The sequence below is a fragment of the Agelaius tricolor genome, unplaced genomic scaffold (assembly GCF_023055355.1).
Source record: "Agelaius tricolor isolate 1412-34295 unplaced genomic scaffold, bAgeTri1.0.p SCAF_27, whole genome shotgun sequence".
Lineage (NCBI taxonomy): Eukaryota > Metazoa > Chordata > Aves > Passeriformes > Icteridae > Agelaius > Agelaius tricolor.
In genome coordinates, this window is record NW_027269287.1 from 10,588,563 (window position 1) to 10,615,998 (window position 27,436).

A 27,436-nucleotide genomic window follows, 5' to 3' on the forward strand; every position below is an offset into this window, starting at 1 on the left:
CTCGGTCTTTGCAGCTTCTCCCCAGGTGAGGAGGACGACCAAGGCCCGCTCGCAGCTGCCATGCGGATGGGGCGCATGGCACACCCACCCTCACACCTCCTCACCTCCTGGGCCACCGAGCCTGCGGGGCCCGTGCCCAGGGAAGGTGAGACGGACAGGTCGGTGCCCTGGAGGCCTCCCTGGCTCCGAGCTGCCCAGGCGCTGCCAGCCGGTCCGGAGAGCGCCGGGCGTGTGACCGGCGCGGGGCCAGGGCAGGAGCCGCGCTGGGAGCAGCCGAACCGAGCCGCGCCGACCCCCGACCCCGCCGGGCCAGTGGGGCGGCACCGCCCACGCCCGTCGGGGCCCGCTCCCGCCGGGAGGCAGCGGGAGGGAGGGAGGAAGGGACCGAGCGAGCGAGCGGGCGTGCTGACGCGTGAGGGCGGTGCGGCGGGAGGGGCCGGCCCGGGCGGTGCTGGCGGCGGCAGGAGGAGGAGGAGGAGGAAGATGGTGGCCGCGGGAGGAGCGGCCGGCTGTTGGGCTTTCCGCCCTGAGCTGCATCGCCGCCCCCGCCGGAGCCGCCCTGCCTGCTGAGGAGGCGGCGCGGACCCGCACCAGGTGCGGAGGGGTCGCGGCCGGGAGCGGGAGGGGGGTCCGGCCGCGCCCCCGCCGCGGTGTCGGGGCGGCAGCGGGCCCGCGGGGCGGGTTCCCGGCGCGGGATGCCGGGCCTGTCCCGCCCGCAGCGGGTGCCGGGCCGGTCCCACCCGGCGGCTCCCGCCCGCAGCGGGGTGCGGGTGCTGCGGCGGCCTCTGTCGGGCTGCGTGGGCGTGCGCGCATCTCCGAGCCAGCGGGGCAGCTCTGCACCTGCCCCGGGCTGCGGGGAGCGGCGCCAACGCGGCCATGACCGCCTCCATCCCGGCCTCTGGCGAGGCATTGCGTGCTTTCCCTCCGTTTATTTGTTCCATTATTTTATTTGGTGGGGGTGGGGTGTGTGTAGAATAATGTCGTGTGGAGCCGTGGACCTGAAATCAGTGCGCTGGTTTGCTGTTTTTTATTTTTTCCTACGCGCACCTTTTCTGTGGTGGAAAGGAGAAATGGTGGGGGGCGGGGGCAATGTGGGGATTTCGCATCCGGCGATCGGATGGTCGCCGTCGCAGCAGGACAGTCTCAGCAGCCCTTTCCGTCGGGAGATGTTGCCGGGGTTTGCGGCCGCGTCCCGGTTTGCAGCAGAGAACCCAAGGGGGCCTGTATCTCCCCGTCCTCCCCGTGGAGCATGCTCTCCACCCCTGGGCTGGGGGGAAGGTGACATCTGCTACCATCACGTTCTGCTTTCAGGAAATGGAAGACGTCTTGATTTTTTTTTTTAATTTTTTTTTTTAATTTTTTTTTTTTCCCACCCCCGGAGAAGCAGTTTGAAAACAATGATTGCCTAAATCACAGTCGCGGTCAGTGCAGCGGTGTACATTACATCTGCTTTCTGTAAGGATCAGAGTCAATAGGAGCAGTCTACCAAGACTTGTTTTACTGCCATCATAAATCTTCTCTTTAAGAGAGATGGGGATGTGGGTCTAGGATGGAAAACTACATCTTTTTACTTTCTCCTGTTGTAGATTTTTCGGGCTATGGAATTGCAGTTTGGTTTAGAGAGTGCATTGCAGATCTGGCTGCTTTCATAGCTGCTGAGGAACTAGAAGGCAGAGATGTTTGCCTGACTCTGCATACATTAAGAGTGAGCTAATGTGGGTGTAGGGCAGATCAGCTATGTAGCGTTTTTCTTGTCTTTGACATGCGTCACATTACACCAGCTAATGAGAGTACACCCAGGTGGCTGCAGTTTTGAGACTGCTCTGCAGCTGTGGCCCATGGGGTCCCAAATAACTTGCCAATATTCCAGTCATAGTACTCCTAGTTCTGCTGCATTGCTGTTAAATCTGGACCACCTGCACCTGCCTTTGCAGCCCATATCAGGAACAAGCATGTGATGTCTATTCTTCCCAAAAGGTGATGATGCCATAGAATGTGTTTATTCTCTATGTGCTGCCAAATCAAAAGTGAGGTGCAGGTTTGCCTTTATTTCTAGTGCTGTGCGAGAAAGGAGCAGGATAGACTGCCCAGAAGTGCTGTTCAGGAGGGAAGGAGAACAGTTACTATTGAATTCTGTGCATTCATGTGTGTTTGTACAGAAAAATAAAGTGTTGGGTGAATAATAATGGACGACCACAAGAAACTCTGAAAAAGCAGAACATTTAGTGTTGTAGCGTACCTTAGATGAGTGTTTTGGATGTGTAATGAGTGAAATGTAAACCGTAGTGAAAGACAGCTTGCCTTCCTTGGAAAATGTGGTCTGAGATTAATATATCAATGAGCTTTTAGGCCAAACTGATTTCTACAAAGTAATGGTGGTTGAAGGTTGGCTGGATGCTGTGAATCATGTAATTCATTGCTCTGAATTTTGTAGCTTAGTTGTAGCTTAAAACGATATTTCTATTTTACATTAGTGCGTTATCTTCCCTTAAAATAGCAAACGTTCTGGCTACTATGCTGTCTTTTAACAGATGCAAGGCCAGCCTATTGGAAGGCTATCAAAACTATTGACTGATTAGCTCTTCAGCTCTTCAGCTGGTAATGTTTGTTACAAAAATGTAAGAATGCTGGGAAGGTGACTTGGTACATATAGGTAGATAGAAAAGATAGTTCCGGTGTGTGAAGAGGGAAACATGCCAAAGCTTTTTAGTATAACCCTGTTTGGTTACTTAATATGAAATCCTTTATGACAAGTTTGCAATTTCATATATATTGGGAAGGGAATGCATTCTGGTATTTTGTTTTTCATTTTCTTTCTTTTTTTTTTTTAATTGAATAGAATTGCCTTCATGTATTTAAAACATGGGAGCTAATGCTTTAGAGGAGATTTTGTGATACGGGATGTGGTGGACACCAAAGGTGAGAATCTTGTAGTCCACCATGCCCTTATTATTTTGAGGATCTTATAAATCTGAAGATTTTGTTTGCTCTGTGGTAATGTAAGTAATCCATAACACTTTGAATAAAGGGAGTACTAATTTTGAGGCTAAAGTTTGTGTCATCTATCTAAATGGGAACGCAAATGAGAAACTTGAACTCTTTGCATATGAGATCTGAATAGATTTTAATTTGACCGGGAACTGGCTTCTGACTTTTTTGATACTGTTTTAATCCACAGTCACATGCAATGCTTATGTTCTTAAACTTAGAAAGCCTTCAGTATGAGGATTGTGTGCATCTTTGAAATGTAGATAACATTTTGTTTTGTAAGCAGTGCTTATCAGCACTACAGCCAGCAGAAAAGTCATGAGGGTAAAACAAAATGGAATCTCCTGTTCAGCTGCTTGTTTTGTATTTTTAACAGGCCAGTGTGGCCAGTCATTTGCAGTGGTTTTGTTGCTTGGCTTTAGATTGTGTCAGTGTGTGGTAATGTTTGTTACAAGCAAAAGCAGGAAATAACTAATTGTAAGTCCAGAAAACGTGGCTGGGAAAATAAACACCATGTTGCTATATGTCTGTGAGTTCAGGGTTAGTAACCAAAACTAATGAACATGCTAAAAAACCAAAAAAAGGAATTACAACATAAAGTTCAGAGTCTTCAGACAAAATGCAGGAAAAATCAAGCTGAGAGCTCAAACTTTTCACTTGTGTCCCATGGCCTAGATACTTCAGGATTTTTCCCTTGGCACATGAATTGTCTGTTATTGATCATAGCTGCTCTGGATTTACATGAGATTATGAATTAAAAGAATCAGATCTTTTTTCTTGAGATCTTAAAAAAGATTATTAAAAATATTAGAAGTTTTTAATAATTAATTTTTAATTAATATTCAGTTTAATACATGTTGTCCATAGGCAGTGTGGCTTGATTAATTAAATCTTAACTTTGAACAAGATCATATTACCATAGTCTTAAGTGAAGCCTTGATAAGTGCATTTTTAAATGTGTTTTTCTGGTTTCCTAGAAGGTGAAGATTCCTTCTTAGTGAATGTTCTAGCAAACAACCCTTTGCTCATTTATTTCCAACAGATTGCCAGTTATACGTATTGCATAGGGGTTAAAGGTTTCTGAGAAACAGATTGATTGGTTTTTCTTCACAATAATGATTGATTTGGTAAGTCACTGCTGGTAAGAGGCTGCTAAGAGCAGTGTAATAGTATTTTTCTGTTTCCACTGCTCACATCAATGTTCTGCCAAAAATCTGCACGTTTGTTGCTTTACTGAAGGAGCCTAGGGAAGCATCTTTATTTGGTGCTTTCACAAATGCAGGCATGTGATGATAATGTCTGTTCTAATTCTGAAGAAATAAATACAAAAGCAGTACAATGGGTGCATGACAGCTGTGGATGGCAGAGGACTTAGCTGAAGATACTCCAGAACCATTAGAATGTGTGTTTTCACACTAAACCCTTTCTGCTAGAAACCATCCATGTTGACATGAGAGGAGGAATGAAAGTGCAATTCCATTTCTGGGGAGTTCTGTTTGTACTGAGATGCTGCTAGGCAGGTGGCATCTCACCTGGTCTGTCATGTCTCCTGTGGTGATTTCTGTCTAATTAAAGATATGTACTGGGAGAAATTTCCATCACCCACAAGCCTGTGTAAGTAGCTGTCTGTGGATAAGCAGTGGGGCTTTGAACATTATCGAGGAAGCTAAAATAAATGTATTAGAAGTATTTAAAACACTATCTAGTCTGCATGAGGTAAACCACACTGGGAGCCTCTGTTTTTCCTATCACTTAGCAAAAGGAGGAGATGTCCTTTGATGTTCTCCAATTAAAATGAAAAATTCAGAATGTTTAAGTACTATTTTTTTTAGGCATATACCTTCCCCTTTGTGTTTTCCAGCCTGTTCTTGGGCTGTTTGGTCCATCAGATCTTGTTCACAAGGCAGCAATTAAGAATTGTGTATTTTCTTTCTGATGAGCACTTCCATAAATGCTACTTTCCTTAAGAAGATGACCTCCTTGTCACCCATCTGAGAAAAATGTAATTGTAGGGAGTGAAAGACTTCATTAAAATCTGTGAGTTAGTCACAACTGGGCAACACATACCCGGAATTTAGGCTGAATACTTTTGGTGGTAGTTCCTTTTTCCAACTAATTTTCAGAGTTTTTTCAAACTCTTCTGAACCTTTTCTGTATATCAGGAACATGCCTGCTGAATTTAATTTTCAAACTCTGAACTCAAAAGTTGAACACAGGTCAGAAAAACACAAGAACAGCAGAGCCACGGAGGCTACAAAACTTGCCCATTTTGGCAAAGCTCATTTGACTACCCTACACTGACTCACTTTTGCCTTATTTTTTCCATTTTGGGGATGCATGTCAGGATGAGAAATGCCTTTCTGTATGTATGTGGTTAAGGTGTTCGTTCAATATCTAGTATTTATTGGTTTTGATTTGATTAAATATTTTCATTTCTCTGCAAGAATTTTCACTTCTGTACCTAAGACAATAGCTTTCTGATCATTCTTCTTGTGGTGGTCATTCTGATTTGAGTTTTTTCTTAATAAATATGCTTTCTCAAAACTTGGATGAACAAGAACTTATGATCTGGGTAAAAGGAAGGAGGAAGAAAAAAGAAAGAACATAATGCAAGTTTTTAAACATACACAACTGTGACCTGGTTTTCCTAATATATGCTCAAGTTTTATTTGTGGATTTAAAAATTTTTATTTATTTTTCTTATATGTAAGTTGCAGTTCATGCCAGCAGTTTTAGTGTTACCGTGTATTTGTGTAGTGTCTGTTCTGATGGGACTTTGATCATGTTTGAAATCTTGGTGCTTTGGAAGTCTTGAATAGTAAATAAAATTAAATTGGGAAAAACATTTTTAAAAGAAGAGCCGAGACTAAAAAAGCTCTCACCTGAGTCAGGTAAAGAAGCATGGAGTAAAAGCTCTCGCTCCAGGCTTTTCTCAGGCTAACATCAGCAGAATGCTTTAATACTTCAAATCCAAAAAACAGGCAAAACCAGTAGGTTCTTTATATGTTACTGTCCCAGGTAAATGTTAGGAGGTTGGGTACTGCCTCCACTGTTGGAAGAAGAGATTGGTATGTTGTTGTATGGTGTGTGGGGAGCTAAGGTTTTTTCCGTTCTCTTTCCTTAACAGCTTTCTCACACCAGCTTTTTTATGATCACAGAGTAATTTGAATTGGAAAGGATCCCTGGATGCCATCTGATCTAAGCTCTGCTCAAACCAAATGACTGAGACAAGGGCTGCACATGCCATGTTTGTAACTCTTGGCTTAATCAGGGCAGGAAACTCTCAAGATGGAGTGCTGTGCCTCTCATGGTATCCAATACCAGCTCATGCAGCAGGTTTTGCTAGAGTCCTGGTGGGGTGGGATATGACTGCTGGACAGAGGCCTTCTTCCAGTCTGCCCTCCTCATCCTCTGCTGAAGAAGCTGCCATGCAGAAAGCTGCTTGCTTTGCTGCTGGCATTTGGGGCAGCAGGAGTGTTGGGGTGAAGGGCCTGTACCATGTGTTCTTACCACTACCATTCTCCTTAGGAAAGCACTGAAATACAGGTGTGTTGGCTGTATTTAGCCAAGTCAATGACCTCAAATTTATTTTTTTAGATAGTCAAGATGGAGGAAATTATTGCTCACTAGTTTAGAAACTTATGTTCTTGGTATGAATTTATTTTATAGCGGTTTCAAAATTATAGCACTCTTTTTAAGAAATGGAAGATTTATTAAACAGCATACCTAGTGTGTATGTGCAATGCAGTCACATTTAACTTAATGAGAAAATCTCTCCCACTAAGAAGGCTGTGGTGAGGTGACAAAAATTTGTATTAAATAGGCATCAGTGCAAAACCAACCTTTAGCTTTGTAATTCCATTGCATTTTTAGTGGACATTTTACATACCCTTTCCCCTTGGTGTGTATTTCTGGTATTCACAGCTGTTCTGTATTCACCTTTTGTCTCAGAGTGATAAATAAGGATGAACTCAGGGTTCTGCTTTTGCTTAACAATTATCATTCCTTGCTGATAAATGATTAATGTAATCCACTTATGAGATTGCCACAACATCATTCAGATTTTGGCATCTTAATTTTATTTCATAACAATGAGAAAATCCCAAAGTCCTCAAAATCTTCCTCTTGTGGGACCAAGCTGCAAGGTGCATGGGAAGGAGATGTTTGAGCTTGATGCCTTCTTGGCAGGGAGATGGGCATTAGCCCAAGGGGACAGCGCTGTAGTTCATAATATTGACTCTGCATTAGCTTCAGCATCCAGGCTTTAGACTTTTAATTGCAGCTTCCTGATGGTTAGTCTGACTGCCTAGCCCCAGTTCAAAGTTGTGTCCAAGTCAGGCAGTTCTAATGTGTTGTATTTTCAGTGTGACACCCTTTGGCCCATACTGATTCTAGTTGCAGTTAAAGTTGAGTGTGGGCTTAACAGATCCTTACATATCTTTCTATTTCTTTACCTTACTAAACTGTAACCACGGCATGTCTTTATTTCAGCTTAGGTTAAGCTGCTTTTGAATGCAAATTTAAAAGCTACATGAAACATTTATATTTAAGAGTAACACAGACTTAATGCTTTGATCAACAATATTTCAAACATATTTTGGATTAAAATCCAACTACACTATTAAAAAAACCCCAACAACCCTAGTATTTCTTGTTAGCTACAGACTTGGTTATTTCTGGATTTGAAGTCAAAATTACCCAGCTTCTTAAACAAAATTTTTTTGTGTCAAAGAAGGCCAAGTAAGTAAGCTGGAAAGAGGAGAGAAGAATATATTGCTTAGGATGTGTGCATGTGTGTAATTTTTTTTTTAAAATATAAAGTATTCTTAGTAATATATTGGATAACTCTTTGGGTTATATTGGTTATCCAGGTGACATGGAGCATCAGCTGATGTCTTCCATTGCTCTGGGTATGACAATGCCTGTGTCACTGGTGTCTCATTGTTAGCCATCATTGACCAAGGACAAAGGAGATCTGGTTCCCTGTCAGACCCCCTTCAGGATAAATTGCCTCCTAATAGCAAGTAGAAGGAGTTTAAGCTGAATGTCAGCATGGAAATATAGTTGTTTGAAAACTAAATACTAGAAGCACAATTGCAGCTTGTATATAGTTAACATTCATACAGTAGATTTTCAGAAAAGTAGAAAGGTCCATACTTCAAAACTTGATTGACTTTTGGTGATTCTCTAGGAATTAAAAGTGGAGTGAACAACCTTTTTGTGCATGGAGCAAAGGCAATTTTTATATATCACATTTCTGGTGTGTAAATTCATATTTTATTGAACATACATTTTCTTCAGCCACTTTATCCATGAAGATAATGACTAGAGGTTCAAATATTTTTTTTTCCTTCTAGTATGTAACTGTTGAAGCCTGGACAGGTCACGACTCAATTTTGATCTTCAGCATTAAATCTGTGTTATGATCTTGTAAGCAGTGGCATCCTCAGGCACTGTAGTGCAAGTTCATATATGTACACCAGGTATAATATGGATAGCAGAATAGCATGAACAACAGTAAGGTAAGAGTTCCTTTTTTGCATTGAGAAATAGAACTTTATTTGTATGTGAAAGAAAGGGTTTTAGCTGCTTGCCCAAGACCCTTGTGTTTTCAAATAGCGGTGTGTAAAACAGTAATTTTAGGGCCATTGGCCATTTGAAACACTAAGGGTTATGTATACTTTTTTAGGTATTTTACGCCTGAAAACCAGAGGGTGAAATTACAAGGAAGGGATTCACAGGATGGGATAGTCATATGGTCTGATTTATTCAGAGTTTCTTGTGATGGAAGGAAGAGTATCATATATTTTTCAGTCAAAATAATTCCAAAATCAATCTGAAATTTTAGTAATCATATGAAATGTAAAGACTGAAGGATAATACACAAAAAGCCCTGCTCTTCTTCTGTTTTTGTAGTATTCTGTGTCTGTGTTACTATGCTCAGTGTATCAAAAAATCAGGCACATACCTCCTACCTTAAAGACTAACCTCCTCCAATCATGTGCAAATCTATAGTCACTTTATTTACTCTGCTTGTTGAAGACTCCCTCTCTCCAGTGTATGGCAGGAATCCCATGACTTCATTTCTTTTTGCAATATCTCACACAATTGTAGTATCTCACACAAGTGTAGTAGTGTACAAACCTCAGTGGCCTCCTTGTCTGTGTTAACTTTTCAGATGTAGTGAGGTACGGAGCAGTGTGTGCAGTCCAGATAAAACTCACCCCTTCAGGCAGGTTTCACTGGTCTTCACCTGCCACCTGTGGCCATTCATGCTCACATGGGAAGACATGGTTGCCAGTGCAAAGCCATCACATCTTTGAAATGTGAGGTGTTGTGCTTTGAGTTACCTATAATTATTTGCATTTAGTTTGAATAGCCTGTAATACTGGGGGTTTTAGGAAGGAGGGCTGTGGTTACAGAGAAAAGTTGCTCAGTGTGAAGTGTTCTGCAGCCTCATGGAAAACCCTTCTGTTTTCCACTGGTGCCACCTGATGAGGAAGAGGCCTTGCCCTGTTCTTCTGTCTGATCTGCTTGGACATCAGTCAGTAGCATATGTGAGTTCATAGTGGGGAAAATGTGGGAAACAGAGGAGTCTAGCTGATTTTTTTTTCCCCTCTAGGAAGACAAATTAGGATGTTGAAAGTGCAAAAAAAATCAGTCACCTTCTCTGGCAGTATGCAGGGAGCTTGAAGGCTGGCCACAGAAGCAGGTTATTTAGGAAAAAAAAAAGAGATTTGACTGAGACTTTCAGTTGTGTGTAGTTCATGTTCACCTGGTCAAACTTCACGAAGCCTTGCAAACACTGTGGCTTTTGTTATCAAGTCCAAATTTTAGCATTATTTTTGGCTGAAGTTATTGGTACAGTGATTACACTTTGGCAGGGAAGTGATTATCAACATAAGTTTTCCATGTTGATGCCTATCCCTGCTCTTAAAAGTTGCATCCTATTTGGAGGAGAGGAGTGGGGAAGGGAAGAGATTTGTGTAAGTGGAGCATCCATCTGGTGTATTTTGATGACACAGCCTGTTGGTGTGTTGTTACTTGCCGTAACCAAGGCAATGCCAAATACATAACAAGGACTTAGCATACAATGTAAAAAGCACCTGCTGTTGTGCCTGAATTACATATTCAGACTGCTGTGATTTCTGAAGTCTGTTTATTCTTGAACACTTGTTTGTTAAATGAATATTTTGAAGACACTTGAAGAACCAATGACCACAGCTGTTTTAAAACAACATCCATGAAATAGGAACTTTTTCTAACTAAGAGGAAGGAATCTCCCAAAAGGTCTCTGACATGCTTTCATTATCCAAAGAGCAAATCTTCTGGCTGCAGTCCTGCCGAAAGAGATGATGTACAGGCCAACATATTAAGCTTCCAGCGTATAAGTCTGGAAGCTATTTTCTGCTAAGGAGAGACTAAAACATTGGAAGTCTAGGCTTTTGTTCTGTTGCTCATCAGCTGTGATAGGCTTTCCTCACAGGCAGTAGTTTGTGAATGCTGTTGTAGTGGCTCCCAAGTCTGCTCTTGCTGATAGTAATAGCCTACCAAATGAGAGCACTGACACTGGGAACTGATGAGATTTTTGACACTTTTGGTTGTGAGGAGGCATTTAAGTGTCAGAAACAAACATGGAGTGAAACTACATCAGTTTTGGTACATGTTTTATGAAATGGCTGCGGTATTGTTGGAAATTTCAACCTGGGGACTCAGGGTGGTAGCAATGCCTTCCTTTTTTGTTTCCAGTATTATCTTTATGATCACAGATTCTTCAGTCTCAGACCCAGGTACCTCAGAGGAAACTTTCTTCTATGCTAGTTATAATTGTATTTTCCTGTTCCTAATTGTAGAATGTAAAAATTGCATTCCTCCTTCTAAGGTATAGTATCGTCACCATTCAGCTCTATTTCCGTGGTGCTTGTGACAAGTGGAACATAATCTCATGTACACACTGTATTTTGCATCTGGTGTGTTTTGTTTACATGAATAGTTTTGCTGTAGGTACTTTGTATTTTACATGCCTTTGAATTGTTTGTGGTAGAGATTTAGTAATCCTTCTTTTTCTCTTCTCTCCTATTTGTATCTGGTTTGTAAGTAACGTAATGTCTTCTGTTTGTTCTTCTTTGTCCGGAGGAGATTAATTCTTCTGGCTCCAAATGTAGCCCTGTTCATGATTTCACAGTACATGTGGTGTATTTTCCAAGAAAAAACAATGATATAATATATGGATGGATTTTTATATACAAGGGATCAAGGTTAGAAAAAAGCCTTTGCAAAGGATCTGGTGAATCTCTGTTGGAGGTTTGGGGAGAGAATTGCATTTAATCTAAAAGCATATTTTTCAGAAAAAAACACCACCTTTAGCTGTTGAAAATTATTGGACAGTCATGACAGGGTTAGTGGCAGTATGTTAGAGTATAAAAATTGACAGATGCTTGACTATTCTGAACATGGAAACAGCTCTGCAGTTTGGAGCCACTGGCCTAGAGCATCTAAATAAATCTTTGTTATGTAATACTTGGTAGTGGGTGGTGACCATTATGCATAGCTCTGATATGTCAGACTCAGGGAAAGTCTTTCCTTTTGCTGTGGCCTTGTGAATTTATGGCAAAGTAAGAAGTTTTTCTCAGTTTTATATTTCCTTCTTTTGATTCATACTAAATATATTGTTGGGATACTATCTCTGTGTACATGAATAAGATGGCATTTGGTTTTCTTCTGCCTTGCTGATTAAGGTGCTTAGTGAATTACAAGAACAGAGGACCTCATTGTGCCTGGCATGGACAGTTTCTCTTGTTCATGTCTGCATGTCAAGTGCATGGCACTTCTGTAGTGTCTGATCAGCAAATGAAGTTATGCTGTTGTTGCTGCTGTGATTCTACACTGCTTTAGGTGAGGGTTTGGCTGGTTTATTCAATTTATTAGGAACAAATGCATTCCTGTATTCTTTCTCCATTTTACCGGTAAACCTTACCCTGTCAAAGAAAGAGCTACATTAATTTTGGGCAGAAATTGGGTAGTCTACCCTGTGAAAATGGCATTTTGTTTCTAAATTTAAAAAGGTGGGGTTTTTTTTCCTTCAGTTCTTTACATTTGAGGCATGACAAAAGTCCAAAGCTTTTAATGTCTCTTGTGTGAGGAAAAGGTTTCATTCTGCAAAATATTCTACCTGTTTGAAGAGAGAGAACAAGGAGTACAAGAACTGATTTAAGAGTAATGATAATCTTGCTAGCAAGTTTCTAGTGTTGAAGCATGTCTTGATATTGAAGCTCTTTGCTTTAAATGCACTTAAAAACTTTTGAACTCTGCCTAAGTTTTGTGCATTTTACAGCTGGGGTTGCTTGTCTTGTACAAGTAACACAAAGATGTTCACAGGGCAGGAATGATGCTTAATAATTTGAGGAACAAAATGTTACCTCCTTTTTGTTAGTAAAGAGGAATAATCTTACCTTGTAACCATAAAAAACCCTGGTAGAAACAGTCTGAATCAAAGCTTTGTATGCTGAGGAGGATTTAACTGTGAATGGTATGGTGAGATAGAGAAAGAACTAAGCATTGGAAAAAAAAATCTCAACACTGATGTCTACCAGACTGTGAAATAATCTCCCAGGGAGTGAGAGAAGATACATGTTCAGAGGAGTGAATACTCAGTGGTGCAAGGGCTTCAGCAATACTGTAGGGAGCAACCCTCAGCTTGAACAACCTCTTTCAGAGGGATTTTCACATAGTTTTGGTTTTACAATCCAGGATGAATTTATCCTTGAAACTTATTTAAGCAGCTTTTCTTTTCTTCTTTTATTTGTCTCTAGATGTAGTTTTCTGATGTGTTTTTAGTGAGGACAACGATTTGATGATGTGGTAAATTATTTTGAACTTTATTTTTGTCCTTGAAGCAGCATTCCATGACTCTTTCACTTGTCAACATTTTTGGGATGATCTTTCAAGTTTGAGTAAAATATAATAAGAGTTTGGGAATGTACCTTCTCTGTTTGGTCTTACAAAGCAAAATCAGGTGATTGTAGTGTAATTGCATATGGTTATGCTTTGTAGCGATTTTTATATTCCTCTGCAGCTGATAGGGATGTTTTTAGCAAGGATCCCCTGTACCAATGGATCTATCTTTGATGTAATTTCACACATTACTACCACAATTTGTGCCACTTGCCTTTCCTCCTTCAAAAATACAGGGGAAGTAAAACCTGTAAAAAATCAGCTTTCATATGTAAGGACCAGATGGATTCACAGTGAGTGGCAGAGGGAGTGTAATCAAATGCTGCGTATAAAAGAGTTTAGACAAAAATAGTAAAAATTAGGCAAACACTCTCAATGAAATAATGGCCAACATGGGAAGAGGGTTAGTCAGTTTATTTGAAAGTGGTAAAACAGAGATTGATGTTTCAGGGATAAAAGTGTTGGGAAAAAATAATTGTAAATGTTGTGAGTAACTGTAATAGTAGTGATGAATTAGCAGAAATGCTTCCAGGGAATAGGTTTGGAAAATTCTTTATGGGATTTGGGAGTTTAAATAGTGTAACAAAACTTAGCTCCTGATTCTTTGATTTTCTTTCCAGGGAGGATGTCATTTCTAACTGAAGTATCTTTGACTGCCACAGCTACCTATTGAAAGAAGGTGCTGTGTGTTTGTATGGAAAATGTTTTTATGAAAAGGTGAAATAGATATTTTGGTTGCCAAATGCCTTGAGCTATTTTAGAACATTTCTCTTTTCTTCCCCATAGGAGGTTCAAGCAGTGCCACTGTAACCCAGAGGATTCTTACTGTTGCTTCTCTCCAAATCTTTCTTCCTATGCTGTTAAAATCTGACGTTGTAGAAATATTTGTTAGTAGTAGAAGAATTACTAACATGATTTCTGTATTGCTGTAATCATCCTGACTTTCATTTTCCATGTTACCCATCACTGTAATACCTTCAGCATACAAAGCAGGCAGTGCTGCCTGTTGCAGGACCACAACTCGCAGCAGACCAAAAGGCAATAATCAGGCATCAAGGCTGTCTCCATTGAGTGAGTGCTGAAGTTTTGACTGCACATGGTGTGACTGCAGTTGTATGAAACTGGTGTTGTGGGTTCAGTGCTACTCAGAATTGAGGAAATCACTGTATGGCATGTCACTGAATTACTTGATTCCTTGGATGTATTTTGCTTGCAAGTATTGAGCAGTGTAAGAGGTTGTACATTTTGTTCCTTCCTTACCCCTTAGCTTTTCCAACAGAGGGTGTTGAGTGAGAGCTGAAAAACTACAGTTTTCAATAAAGCACCTTTTACAAAATGTATACAGCAGTTACTGATTAGTTTTATATTTTTATGATCTTCTTCCCGCTTTTGAAATCTGTATGAAATCCATTTACTTGACAGCCCTTTCTAGATCTTTAGAATTGGAATAATGGTGAAGTAGCATGCTGAAATTTGTGTGGTCCCCATAGCTGTGTGCCTGTGTGGGTTGCTGGCTCTGGTGGGGTGCCCCAAAAGACATGCTGCAGCTCTGATTTCTGATGCGAAGCCTATTGAAACAGAGAAGTTACATGCCGTCCTAGTGACCTGCCTGCCAGCTGCAATTTGTGACTGCTCTGCTTCTGCTGTGCTGTGTGGGGCGTTTGAAGGCACCAGAAAATCTGCCAGGAGCTCTCAGCTTCTGGGTTTGGTTTTAAGTTTGATAGTAAGTTGTTGATGATGTTGCTGCATATGTAACCTAGATCAGAAGTCATTGAGAGAGTGGTGAAATGGTTGTGCAGAGTTTGTGACTTCAACTAGCATACTAATAACGTTAGCTTTATCTTTTCAATAAATACAGAACGTGTAATTAAACAACTTCTGCCTGATGCCTGGAGCTTATTATTAAGGGATTTCACAGTCTTCCATGACTTCTGGTAAGGCTCACTAAAGCTTGTGCAGAGGTTTAACTTGAATGTGTATTATTTGAAAAATAGTACAAATACCTGAAAAATACATTTTCTTTGTTTTCTTTCTGTGTAAAGCAGCAATAAAAAGCAGTGGATGTAACATTGCTGCTTCAGTGTTGACAGAGTAAGGAGAAAAGTAATGAACTGATAATCCTCTTTGTGTGGGAGATGACCTTTTTAATTTAAAGTAGCACTTAGTTTATTTTGAGAGTAGTTATTACATTGCATGCTTCTGTTTACATTTTCACTAACTGCTTGCTCTTGAATAGCTTGTAGTAAAGCTCTGTAAAGCCTTTTCCAAGCTATGAATAGGCTAGCTGAGCATGGCATTGTGGAAACCCTGGATAATAGCTGAGGCTATGCTTTTGAGCCTCAACATACAAAATCTCTGAGGTGGAAATTAGTGGGAGTGAAAGGTATTATCAACAGCATATTTTCTGAGCTTAGCCATATCTTACCTAAATGAGGTTTTTTCCCTGGGGATCCCAGGATTGCAAATCTTCAGATATTTGAAAAAGTAGGAAGTAGAAATGTCTAAGAGTCTTAAAGATTTTTTGACTTATCAAGTCTCACTGTTTTGCTTCTAGCAGAACTATCCAAGTCCCAAATAGTGATTTTTGCCTTCTCCAGGAATCTAGAAGAAGCAATGTTTTTAATGAGGAGAAAACAATTCAGAGGCATCTGATTTAAATCTCTGTAGCTTTGCTCTAATCCTGCCATTAGCACAAAACTGTATTCAATTTTGATGATTTACTTTTATTTAGAATAAACTGGAGGTTCCTCCTTGCTGTGTAATTTATATGCTTGTTACTTATACTGTCAAAGTCTTACTTAGAAACTGAGCTGAGGTGGCACAGGGGCATTGTGGATCTTGGGAGAACGTGCCCGTATTCTATTTGAAAGATATTTTGCCACACAAGTTCCACATTTCTGCTTTTTTGTTGTTCTTTTTTCTGTTTGTTTTGTTGCTTTTGTTTTTTATGTTGCTCTCAAAAAAGAAATCTGTGTAAATAACATTCTTCCTCCCCTTTGTGAGCTACATGTAGACCATACTCTTCTTATGCATGCACTGTCCTACCAGAATGGCTTGGTTGATGTATGATTTTTTCAAATTTTTGTTGAGCCAACCAAACAAAACCCACCACAAACAGAATTCCTCCAAAACTGTAGAAGCTCATAAATTTGGACTCTGGGCAGCTGTTTAAAGGCAATTTTTCTGTTAATAAGGTATTTTTTACACTGAGCAGTTAAAAGTTGTTCTCCTCTAATGTGGAGAACATTAGGCTTGCCTCAGGCTTATAAAATTTGAGGGAATTTTAAAAAAAATCCTTCTTAGCCAGATCATATTTGTGGGAATGTAGATAGATTGAAAAAATTTCCTGAAACAATAGTCATAATAGTTTCCATGTAAATGACTGAGGTGTTTTAAATTGTCTGTCTTTAACAATATGGATGTATTTTTTAGATTATGCAGAAACTTTCAAAAGCTTTTAATTACAGTTTTGTTTGTTTACTTCTAAGTTTCTACACAATTTCATCCGTATTTTTGGCATTAATAAGAATCATGACACCACACTACCTTGTGCAGAATTCATCAGGGGTTTGTTCATCTGGGACAGAATATATGGGTTAATACAAAAGCTAGTATTGAAATCCTGTGTGTTCTTTTGGGACGAAAGAGGCAGTATTCAGCCTTATTTTCTAGCTATCTTTTTAGCTTCTCCTGGGAGGTAATAGGTGAATGGGAAAATGGTCTTTCAGTGAAGTGACACTGCTGCATTTCTGTACTTGAGTTGTGCTCTTGTTCAGTTCCTCCTATGCTGTATCTTTTGCTTTCTGTTATAGCTTGCCACTACTTTATGGTCTTGTCAGAACTCAGAAAAATTCTATAGGCAGGTTGCAAAATTTAGAAGAAATCACTTCTGGAGTAAAGCCAAGCAGGAAGATCATTAATTAAGAAGTGATTATTAAGTAAATGGATGCTGTACACAGGGAAGGAGCTGAACTTTTGGGTAGTGTGATACTTAGAAATTTGTATAGAATCTCATAAAATGGACCTGCAGTTGAAAATGTTTCGACAGGCAAACCAAATATCTTCCCATGTATGACCTGTAACCATGTTGCCTGCCTCCTCCTTTGCCCTGGCATCAGCACCTGACAAGAGAAGGTGGGGCACCTTCTGATCCCTGCCACGCTGGTATAGAACTGTGTCAGCCCCAAGTGTTTAAAAATTTAAATCTTTTTCAGTATCTTAAATAATTCAAAGCAGTAGGCTGTCTGGACTACTCACTTTCACAATACAGTTAGTTTATGTTTGGAGATGAGTGAAAATGAAGTTATGAAACTTGACACAAGGGTGGCTAGCACAGTATAGGCAGAAAAGTGCTGCTATGGGGAAGAACTTCCATGAGAGGATCTGAGAGATTTGTCTGATCCAAAGCCAGGACTGGTGAAATGAAGGGAGGCTGGCATTGAGGATCTGTGTGATGCACTAAATACAGCCATGGATCAGTGATTCCTCTGATGCTTTGCAGAACACTCACAAGAAATTACACAAAGACACAAGGAGCCTGATTTTTGTAAGATTCATAAGAATTTCATAATTCTACTGTTCTTATACTGGTCTCTTGCTTTCTTGTCCACTCCCCATATCCTTACTAGACATCTCTCTAGAAAGCCAGGAAGTTGGTCACGAAGGAGAAGAGGGTGAGGATAGGGTCGTGCCAAAGACCTGCTGAGCTATGGGCCTGGTCATGCCATGTGTGGATTGGCCTGCCAGCTGCTGCTGGACCTCCCCCTTCACCTGCTGGGATTCCTTCTGAAGCTTTAAGAAATTCCGTTATCTTTGAGACTCTTAAAAAATAAATTAAAAATTGGCCAGTGACTAAAAAAGTTAAGTGTGAGAAATAAACAAATGTTTAATCACTTAAAACTATTATTTGTGGATTAGCAAAACAGCCTACCTTCCAGCCTCTTTAATCACAGGGTGGTTTTTTCCAGTGTAATGTTATTTATAGGTAGTAATCTTACAAGCTTGAGTGGCTCTTTGTTTTCATTGTGGTGAACAGTAAGTGAAAATCAGGGACAGAATATCTTAAATCTTTAATGAAGATTTAACTGTGCCAGCGCTTTTTTATAGTGGAATCAACTTCAATAAAAACATTATGTATACTTCACATATATAATTGGCTCTGCACAAAACTGCTTATGAACAGATAATAATTTTATTGTTTGTGCTTCATAAATTCATTCTTGCTTATGGCTTTGATGATTTGGTGTTTGCATTCTCCATAGATCTTTAAAGAATTGGTGCTATATGAAGTACAGAATTCCAATTATGTTTCTAAAACCAGAATTTAAATGTTTTGATGTTAAAAACTATTTCTTTATAATTCTCCATAAGCTAAATGTCAGACCATGATTACTTTATTTTGCTTTTTTACTTCCTTTTTTTCTTTGTCTGAAACTTAAATTATGATTAATTGAATCAAATATTACTGAAGGAGATTATTAGAATCCTTATGGGACTGTTTTTAGTTTCAGTACATGTCATTTTGCAGTTGTAGTCACCTTTCATAAAAAGGTCATGCAGCTAAGAGTAGTATTTTTATTTGCCCCAACAATGTTTTTACAAGTAAATGAGCTCCTCAAGAGAGTAGTTTCAGTTATTTCAGAAGAAATGCAGAACTTTGTGATAATCAGACCTGTTTTTTTTGAAAAGAAAAAACCTTCTTCTTTTTTTTCTTTCTGTTTTCTTACATTTTTCACTAAATATTTGAAATAATTTTGAATCCTTGCTATCACTCTCACTAATGTGTGACTGCTGCTATAGTGGCAAATAATTGAAAATAATGGGTTACAGAGAGGAAAACTCATCTGTTAGAAATAAATTTTCAAGACAGTAGATTGATTTTGTCTATAACCTTTTCCCTGAGATAAAGTAGAATTTAGGGCGTCAAAATTGATGTATTAGCACATCTTAGTGGAAAGAGTTGGCATTTTCAGTTCTGTTTCGTATTTTGTTTTCTCTCTTGGATTTTATTGTCTGAATTGACCGATGATTGACAGACAAAGTATTCTTTGTCATGAGTTACTAAAGAGATTTCCATTAAAAGCAGATTAAAGATGGCAGAATTAATCTAATTGTAGTGAGTTACTCTAGTTTCATTTTTTAGAGGATTTTGAATATAGTGTTTTATTTTATCAATATATGATTTTATTATTCTGTTGACTTCTACATTTTTAATTTCACTTCCTGAGGGAGAATTGTTCAAAGGCTATGATTTATTTTGATGATTTTTTTTGACATGTTTTCAGGTTTTTTTCTGCTGATAAAGGTGAGCTGCAAAGGTATCCTCTTACTATGAGTTGAGTCAGCTTTTTTTTTTGGGGATAATTTTTTTAAAATTTTAAATTTAATATTTTGCTTCACTTTTTAGAAGGTTTCCTGATAAGCCCCTGGTCTAAATATATTTAATTTTTTTTAGTTTGAGTGGCAGTGGGGAGAGTCTGGGTGGATTTCATGTTGCACTTCCTTTCAGATTCATTGTAATCTCAGCTGTAAAACATAGTATGCAATCCACAGAGAGGAATCTCATTATTGAAGTGGAAACCTGCATCAAGGTGGTATTTTCAGGATTTTGACAGTAGTACTCAAGATTTTCATCAGAGGTTGGAAAACTGGAGTGGAGAGGCAGCAGTCTTGAAGGGGATCCACCAGGGTGTAGGAAGAAAAGAAAACTACAGTGAATATTCAGAGAGGATGGGAGGTGCCCCTCAGGAGGTGCCAAAGCAAGGTGCATGGAATTGTGGGGAGGGAGCAGCTGGATAAGTAACAGGTCTGCCAAAACCTCTGTGGGGATTGCAACTAGTGCAAGTTGTGTTGGCTGTGAAGTATTGGTACTAAAGGGAGATGCTGAACTGAGAAGAGGAATATAACCTTAGGAGAGGTGCAAAGTGCTCAGTGTGGGCTCAGGTGATGTATCTGGTTTGGCATGATGTGCTGGAGAGAGCTGATGAAAGTTTGAAGGAGGGTCGTGGAAGTCTCTAAAGGACAGACTGAGTGAAGGAGGAATCCCCACAATTAACTGGAGATTGTTTAAGCTGAAGAAGGGATAGTGTGTAGAGAGCACTGAAAGTATCTTAAGTGAAGAAAGAGGCAGCAGGCAATCTGTTCTTGGTTTGGCAGGACTGGGTATTACTAACCAGCTTGTCCTGAGAAGGTGAAGAGGCAGATGAGAGCTTGGGAAAACTGCCAGCAGTAAAAATATCAAGACACTCAAATCTGACTAAGTAGCCATGGATAAATACACATATCAGAAATGTAATCGTTATCACTAATACTTCAGGAACCGGCACATTTATATGGTTATGTCAGATGGCATCTCAAGATATGACTCAGTGATTGCTGAGTTTTTGATGTGCTGTCACAGAACTGCAGTTTGATTGGTTTTGCAGGCAGGGGGGTAAATCAATCCACTTGGAACCATCGCCTTTTTTTTAATGTATCTATTTTCCATTTTTGTTCTCCACGCAATATTCTTGCTGGTTAGTTCCAGACCAGTTTGGAAGATGAGACCATAAAAGTAAATAAAACTATTCATTTTTTATAAAACTGCTGATGGGGTTTGGGAAAATATATTGACTTTATCCTCTGAAAAGAACACAAACTGAATTTGGCAGTTGCCAAAGCAATTGTGTGTGTCAGACCAAGATTGTACATGTAGGTCTGTGTGGGGAAATATCGCGAGGTCTTGAGATATCGCGAGGTCACGCAGAACCCCTCCCCTTTTACCATTAACTGACCGTTACCCCCTGTTATAAAAGACCCTGCCTAACCATTAATAAATGCCAGTTACTGTCCACCACTTTGGTGTATGCATGTGCTTGGCCCATGTGGCAGAGGCGCTGCCACAGAACCATCCTCGACCCGGGACGCCACGCCCCAAGCGGCGGCAACAAGTGGTGCCAGAACCCGGGAACAATCCGGGAAGCGGGAATCGCCTGGGCGAGTGGACGGTGGCCGGAGCAGCAGGACTGTCTCCGGCGGGGAGGACGCTCCCAGAGGACCGGCAAGAGGGGAGGGTCTCCCGCTGACATTCGGCGAAGGAGGAGGGCTTGCGCCAGGAGTGGCGAAGGAGGAAGGCTCGCCCTAGGACCAACAAAGGAGGAAGGCTCACGCTGGGGTGGTGAAGGAGGAAGTCTCACGCCAGAAAATTGGCAAAGGAGGAAGGCTTGTGTCGCAGCCGGCGGAAGAGGAGCTCTCGTGTCGCGATTCGGCGAAGGAGGAAGTCTTGCGCCAGGACCTGGTGAAGGAGGAAGTCTCACATCGATAGCCAGCGGTGGAGAGGATGGAGCCCCTTGCTAAGGTCATTTTTAAAATTCACAGAGATTGGGGCACAGATTGTGAGCCGGGAGATTTTGTCCTCGTGGTGTCGGGGCTCCTGAATGCTGGGGTAATCAGGCATCCGGAGGATATCTTCCGCCTGGAAGTATGGGATGGTTGTACTGGGGCCCTAGCGGAGGAACTATGTCCTCAGGCTCAGGGCGGAGTCTAAAATCATGGGGCAGGGTCATGCGGGCTCTGAAAAAGGCTCAGCCGGTCCAGCGGGAGCGGGGAAAGTGGAAGGCCACCCAGGACTGCTTGTGGGAGGAGCCCCGGCAGGGTGCGGACAATCGTGGGTCCGCTGAGTGTGGAGATTCGCAGCCACGGGAGCGCTCTTCGCAGCTCCTGAGCCCAGGCAACCCATCTACGGGGAAAAAGCAGTCATTTTGGGATGGGCTGCTTGAGGAGGCGTGGAACGTGGCCATTAACTCAGAGGCGCAGAGCGTGGCCGTTGGTTCAGAGGTGCGAAGCCCCGCCGTTAGCGGGGAGGCCGGGGGCGCTGCCATTGACTTGGAGTCCGAGGGAGCCTGGGCGGTGCCTCAGCCTTATGCGCCGCAGGGTGACGAGCCCCAGAGGGGGGATGTCACTATGGTGGCTGGTGGGGCTGGCGGGGCGGCACGCTGGGGGTTGAGCCACTGGGCTCCCAACTGGCCGCACCCAACAGCCGCCGCCTCCAGCGGCTGCGCCTACGCAGGGCCAGCGGGCTGCCTGGGCGGCGCAGGGCGGCCGGACCCTTCTGTGGGCTGGTGGCAAGCGGAGCCGGGCAGCACGGTACCGACGTCGGGGCGATGCATCGCACCGGGGAGAAGGGCCATGCGGGGCAGCGGGAGTCCTGCCCCCCCGCCCTCTGCAGCAGCAGCGGCTGGGCCATGCTGGGGGTGCTGACGGAGAACGGCAGCAGCAGCAGCGGCCCGGCGGCCAGGGTGCTGCTGTTATCAATTGCTTTTCTGGCTTTGAAAACACTATCATTTCATGTAGAAAAGATGAAGTGCCCAACTGCATCATCAGTGCTGCATCAAAGCAAGGTTTTGCTATCTACATAGGTGATTCAGAAGATAAAGAAAACTACAGCTGCCAAGTGTCTGAAGAGCTGGAATTAAGCCACTGTGAACTGGATACCAGTGCAATGACATCCAGTATCCATCAGCGGCTGGATCTGAGTTCAGGCTCTCCTATGGTAGTGGAAGATGTTGTAACTCTGGCTGGAGAGTATGCAGAAGACATTCATCAGTACCTCCGAGAGGCAGAAGTAAGATTTAGGCCCAAGCCCTACTACATGAAGAAGCAGCCAGATATCACAACAGGAATGCGTGCTATCCTGGTAGACTGGCTGGAGGACGTAGGGGAAGAGTATAAACTTCGGACAGAGACTTTGTAGTTGGCAGTGAACTTCCTGGAGAGGTTTCTTTCCTGCATGTCTGCTCTCAGAGGGAAGTTACAGCTTGTGGCAACAGCAGCAATTCTTCTGGCTGTGAAGTATGAAGAGATCTACCCACCAGATGTGGATGAATTTGTCTATATAACAGATGATACCTACACAAAGAAGCAGCTGCTAAGAACGGAACACTTGCTTCTCAAAGTGCTGGGTTTTGACCTAACAGCCCCAACTGTCAGCCAGTTCCTCCTTCAGTATATTCAGAGACGTGGAATCTGTATGAGGACAGAGAACTTTGCAAGGTATCTTGGAGAGCTGAGTCTCCTTCAGGCTGATCCTCTTCTGGAGTACCTTCCTTCATAAATTGCTGCAGCAGCCTACTGTTTAGCAAACTATACAGTGAAGAGATCTTTCTGGCCAGAAGAACACCTTAACATTGTGACACTGGGCCACCGGAGCACTTGAGGAAGGCCCACAGGTCATAATTAAAAATGAACTAGGGGAATGGGAACAGGGTTGTAGACTGGTACTCACAGGGCGAGGGTACGCAGCCGTCAAGAAAAATAGTAAGATCAAAAAGTGCCCACTTAAGTCGATAAAACCGGACCTTCAGGGCAAAAACTAATGAAATTTGTAAAGTTTGTTTTGCAGGACTGAATCCTCAGACACCCCCACGGCCTGTATACCCGGCTTCCTAAAGGCTGCGACGAATCATCAAGCAGCCCGATGGCAGACCATACCGAGGTTGTGAAAGAACTCAGTGACCAACTAAAGGAGCGGCTGGCACAGAGAAGGACTGGGGGGGAAAAACAGCTCAGCAAAAATGTTAAGAGGTATCCATCAAGTAGAGTTCGAGCTCTGGCCGGGTTCTGGCTCTACTTGGATGGAATGCCAAGTAACCCAGAGTTCTTCCCTGCGTCAAAGGATCAAAGGGCGATTTGGAGGGAACATAAGTCTGGACATGGACTCTCCAAATCCTCTCTAGTTTAAGATCAAACAGGTCGCAGACTCTGGGAGAATAATTCGGTCCTAGGAGGTCAACAAAAAAAACAACCACAACAACAACAACAACAAAAAACAAAACAAAACAAAAAAACCAACCAACCAAAAAAAACTGAGGAGATCCTACAAAGATATTCAAAGACAGGGTTCAGTCAGCCCCATGAATGATCGCCTTACATTTTAAACAAGTTTGTGTTGTTTTTTTTTAGAAAAAAACAGTTAGAGATAGTTAGCTTTTCGTTTGTTAAACATTTGCAGTTACACGTTTATTGCAGTTGTGTTATGGTGTTCAAGTTAATTGCATTTTGCCAGTTACACATGTTTCCTACTTGTCAGTTTTGCTTTATGTTTTTAACTGGTCATAAAAGGGGGGGGAAGTGTGGGGAAATATCGCGAGGTCTCGAGATATCGTGAGGTCACGCAGAACCCCTCCCCTTTTACTGTTACTGACCGTTACCCCCTGTTATAAAAGACCCTGCCTAACCATTAATAAATGCCACTTACTGTCCACCACATTGGTGTATGCATGTGCTTGGCCCATGTGGCAGAGGCGCTGCCACAGAACCGTCCTCGACCCGGGACGCCACGCCCCAAGCGGCGGCAACAGCTCTGGACCCGTTGCAGATTGCGAGGGCCACCTGTGCCCTGGAGGGCATCAAGCACAGCCAGGCAAGGGAAGGGGTTGTCCTGCTCTGCTCTGCCCTGGTGGAACAGGCTCCCCAGGGAAGTGGTCACAGCATCGAGCCTGACAGAAGTGTTTGGGCAATGGTGCCAGGCACATGGCGTGACTCTTGGGGTGTCCTTTGCGGGGCCAGGACTTAGACTTGTGATTCTGATGGGTCCCTTCTAATTCAGCATATGAATATATGGTTCTGTTTCTTGCCTGATCAGAGTTTCTTCAGGTGTTAGAATTAATTTTGGTTTAGTAGTAATAGAAGATGGTCTAGAAGTCAAAGACTAGCCAGACATAGGGATTTGAGTTTCTTTTGAGTTATCTGAGCAATAGAATTGTTTTAATTCATGAAGTGGTAATCCCAAGTATTCACAGAAAAAGTGCCTCCTTCATAATACTCATATACTTACTTTTATGACCAACTTTATAATTCTTTACTCCATGCATTATTTTTCCATTTTTGCTGATTAGATATCATATGTAATCTGTAGCAGATAAAAGAAGAACCATATAGAAAATACCAATGGCTTTGTCAAGGTTGTAACCACTGACTTCCAATATATAATTTAGATGTTGAGCTGAAATGTTGTGACATACCCAGCAGGTATCTGTAAAGGGGGTCTGTTTACAGTTTGTGGTTTTAAGGGAGAGCTGTAAACACAATGTAATGGCTTCTTGTTTAGTGGTGATTTAAACATGTTAACTTGTATTACTTCTGTGTTGAAAGCAAGCTGACTCCCACGTTAGTTAATAATTGTAACACATCTGAGCACAGTCTATGCAGATTAATGTAGGGGGAGTGGAAGGAGTATGGCTTTCTTGCTTTTCAAGTAGATGTGAAATCCCAGAAAGCTCAGATCAGCTGATCCTCTTTCTGTCAGAATCTGAAGCCTCTGTGCTTGCCTATGCATGTTAAGTATTTTCACTTGATGTGCATCCTATCAACAGGGTTGATAGTCTGAGAATCTTTGATTTATGATGGAGCATGAGCTGGATTAGAGCACATTTACACTGTGAGCACTGATAATGGATTCTTTCACTTCACTTTTTTTTCCCTTTGAGTGCAAGTTCTGTGATGCAATTTAAAAGGAGAGTAGATGTTTGCAAATTAATGAAGTCATAGCAACAGCTCAAGCCTTCAGTAACAAGTTCTGCAGGCTGGTGTTACCGTTGCTCAGTTTTCCTGTTTGTCTCTAAAATGAACTCTGCTCTCTCTTTCTGCTTACTGAGTCATTCTACATTAGGGATTATGTCCAACATAATTCCCAGAGGAAGTGAAGAAATTTGAAAGAGATTGGTTTGGTGCAAAATACTGTCCTATATTTAAGTAATTGAGAATGGAAATTGCTTCTGCAGGGAGAGTGAACTGTGACATGTTGGGTACTAATATAATACACAAATCCATTCTGCTCCAATTCTTACACTATGCCTTTCTGTAGTATAACAGGGGGTCTCAGTATAAACAAATAGCTAACCTAATCAGTCTGTTTCAGCATTTCTGTTTGTTGAATTTCTATCCAGATTGTACCTTGGCAAAGCTGGCTGCCTGTTACGATGTAATGTTTGTAGGGCTTTCAGATGGAACAGTATAGTTAAACTTAAAAAAGGTTTCAAATTGGAAGTTTCTTTTAGAGTACAAAAGCAAAACAATAACATATTAAATAGCACAAAGTAAATGAGTACTAAAAATAAGCAATCACGAATTATTCTTGTTCAAGACTTGGGTTACACAGACTGATAGAGCCTTCAATGCTGAATATATGTAGCTATTTCCCTTTGATTAACACGTAGCAGAGTGTATTCTCTTCCCTTGTCCATGAAGATGTGTTTACAGAATTTAAAACTGATGCGTAATTCTTAAGCAGTAAATTCCAAGATTCAGTAGTCTAGAGGGTGTTGAAGGTATTTTAAAATATGCAGAAAAGAAGCCAAAATAATGAAATCTATGCAAGTAGGTATTTCATTCCTCTGAGTTCTGTCTTTACCACGATCCTGCCTTTATGGGTCCTTATAGGTCTTATTAATTTTTTTGCAAATTCTGTACTTCTCTTGCCTAGTGACCTTTATATGAAATTTTAATTTTGATCCTTTGGAGGTTTTGTGTTCCATGCTGAATTGGTGCATAAAATATAGACCAGAATGATACAACATTGCATTCAGAAAAATAGTCCTCAGTGTATTTCTGATATGAGAGCCAAAGAGAAGGAAACAAGGAACTTTCACAGCACTTTTCACAGTGCTGTATTTAAGCTGCTTCACACTGAAAGTATTTCAGACTAAACCCCTTGTATTAAAGTATATTAGTAGTATTATATTCTCTATAGTGTCTATTTTTAGGACAGTGTAATGTCTGCATTACAGTTCAGCAGTTTCCTTAACTGATATGAAACATTGCAAAACTCATAGAAGGAAAGGATAAAATAAATGTGGACTCAAAATTATTTGATTTTGAATTCTGAAAGTTAATTCTAACTTTGGATTTCTTTGTAATTCTATTAGGTAGAATTAGACTTCTTTTTGCAATTCTATTAAGGTAATACCTTGTCCTCCAAGGCAGCTGTAGGTAACAAGTACTGCAGAGCAGCTCTAAGAGATTTTGGGAATGCTAAAGATCATGGGTTTTGTGTTCTGCTGCATTAAAAAAATGTAGAGAAACTTAATTAAAAAAAAATGCAAAGTATCGTCCATAGCTCTGATCATGAAACTTGCAAGAACCACAAGAGTCTATGGTGGCTTGTCTGTGCTATTTTTGAATATATTCTTTATTGAAGGTGTAATGGTTTTGCTTATTTCATAGTCACACATTTGGTAGAAAGGTGTCATTCTTAATGTTTTGAGTGTCTTGTGACAGAAACTGTCATTAGAACTGAAAGTCTACAAAAGTCAAAGCAAAGGGCTCTTCATTTACATTTTATTTAAGACAGCACTAAGTAAAATAGAAACGAGTGTAGATAAGAATTTTGAGGATTTAAATCACCAATGTTATTGTTGTATAGTAAGCCAGGCAAGGTGATTTCAGAGGATTTTTTGATTTATTGCTGGAGAGTGGTCTGTAAAATGGGCTTTTCAGTGCCATAGTTGGCAGATTGAGA

The 27,436-nt window shown here is 41.3% G+C and overlaps 1 protein-coding gene and 1 pseudogene across 2 annotated transcripts in view; both read left to right on the forward strand.

The window, feature by feature from the left end:
• APBA1 (amyloid beta precursor protein binding family A member 1) overlaps window positions 1-27,436 on the forward strand; it is an 87,412-nt gene continuing 59,976 nt past the window's right edge. The window contains exon 1 of one of the 2 annotated variants that reach the window (XM_071448715.1): window positions 1-25. The gene's annotated coding sequence lies outside the window, so the exon portion shown is untranslated. Of the gene's footprint in view, window positions 26-420; window positions 595-27,436 lie in introns of those variants that run through there. The other variant, XM_071448713.1, reaches the window with a different exon arrangement.
• LOC139600412 (cyclin-A1 pseudogene) lies at window positions 22,083-23,460 on the forward strand (annotated as a pseudogene).